This window comes from Herpailurus yagouaroundi, unplaced genomic scaffold, assembly GCF_014898765.1.
Source record: "Herpailurus yagouaroundi ecotype Mexico unplaced genomic scaffold, PumYag 198, whole genome shotgun sequence".
NCBI classification, from domain to species: Eukaryota; Metazoa; Chordata; class Mammalia; order Carnivora; family Felidae; genus Herpailurus; species Herpailurus yagouaroundi.
In genome coordinates this window covers 3,312,203-3,314,000 of record NW_024412429.1, presented here as the reverse complement: position 1 = coordinate 3,314,000, position 1,798 = coordinate 3,312,203, and positions in this window count along the sequence as shown.

Sequence of the window (1,798 nt, the reverse complement as noted above, 5' to 3'; positions counted from 1 at the left end):
GACGCGGCAACTGCCAACCTAAAGTTGCAGGTGCACATTTCGTTGGGAGATTGGGATCCTTTTCTGGGATCACGGTTGGGGGGGGGGCGGATGGTAGCGGGACTTCCTTCCACCCCTTGATTCCCAGACCCATATATCACACCTGCTGGGGACACAGTACCACGTACTGGTCCCTGGTTAAAGGAGCCTCTCAGTAAGCCTGGTGTTCCCCTACCAGTCCATTCCTCATCTTTTCAATCAACTCCATTCCGGCGTAATTTACATACAACGCAACTCAACAGTTTCAAGGGTAGCATCCAGTGGGTTTTACCATGATTAGAATTTTTAGTATCTCGAAGTTTCCTCCTACTCCTTTGCATCCTGTCCACTCCCCCAAACCTGGGTCTTGGCAACCACTAGTGTGACCTGTGTCACTACAGCTTAGCCCTTTCCAGAATTTCATACAAATGGACTCAGGCAGCATGTGGTCTTTCATGGTTGGCTTCTGTGACTCGACGTCATGCTTTTGAGGTTCAGCCATGTGTCGTGTGCATGGGTGATGTGTTCCTTTTTCCTGCCTAATCGTATTCTGTTACGTGCAGATGCTGTAATAATAGCCTTGAAGTCAGGTAGCGTGAGCTTTCCTACTTTGTCATAATTTTTCAAAAGTGTCTTCGATGTTCTAGGTTCTTTGCATAACTCGCAAAGAAAGCTTACAATCAGCTTCTTAATTTCTTAATTTCTATGAAAATGCCTGCTGGGATTTGGATTAGGACCTCGATGAACACCAAGGTCAGTTTGGGGAAAGAAAACGTCTTAATAATACTAATTAATCCCTCTATCTCCTGAAGTTGAAAGCCATCTACACTTGCCAAAACCTCTGTATTGTTTTCAACAGTTTTCTTTTTTTAGTTTACAATAGAGAGGTTTTGCACGTATCTTGTTAAGGCTATCCCTAATTATTTCATCTATTTGCTGCTCTTGTAAATGGTCTTATTTAAATTTTAATTTCCAATCAGTCATTGCTCGTATATGGAAAAATAATTAATTTCTGTGTCTCGATCATGTCGCCTGCAACCTTGCTGAAGTAATTTATTATTCTAGTAGCTTTTTTTTCATAGGTTCTTAGGGATTTTTCCATGTAGACAATTATGTAGTCTCTAAAGAAAATCAGCTTTATATTTCCCTTTCAGTCTGCATGGTCCCCCTACCCCCCACCTTGTTTTACGGCACTGGTAGGTAGGACCCCCAAACCATGGTGAGTAGAAGTGCCTTATTTCAGATCAGGCTTTCCCTATGACCCACAACGTTGGCTGTACGTTTTTTTATTGCAGTGCTTTATTATGTGGATAAAATTAAGTTATATGCCCAGTGTTCCAAGAATTTTATTTATCAAAAACGAATATTGAATTTTGTGTCTCTTTTGCATCCGTTGAGATGATCGTATTTTGTTTCCTTTGTAGTCGGTTGATATGGTAAATCACACTAACTGATTTTCAAATGTGGATTCAACCTTACTTTCATGAAATTTTGCTCACTTATTTAGGACGTATTACATTTCTTACAGTAGGCAGGATTTGCTCTGTCTGTATCTTGTTAAGGGTATCTGTGTCTCTCATCATGAGGTCTATTTATCTGCTTTTGGTCTCAGCGCCATCAACCTCCTGGTATGTCCTAGAAGGGTTTATACTACTTCCGGAAGCTCGCTGGGCCAGGATAATTGTGCTTGGGGTTTTCTGCTGGGCTGTTTTAAACCATCCTGTAATTATTTTGAAGAAGCAGAGCTATTCTGGTCATCAGTTTCTTCTTGAGTAAGCTG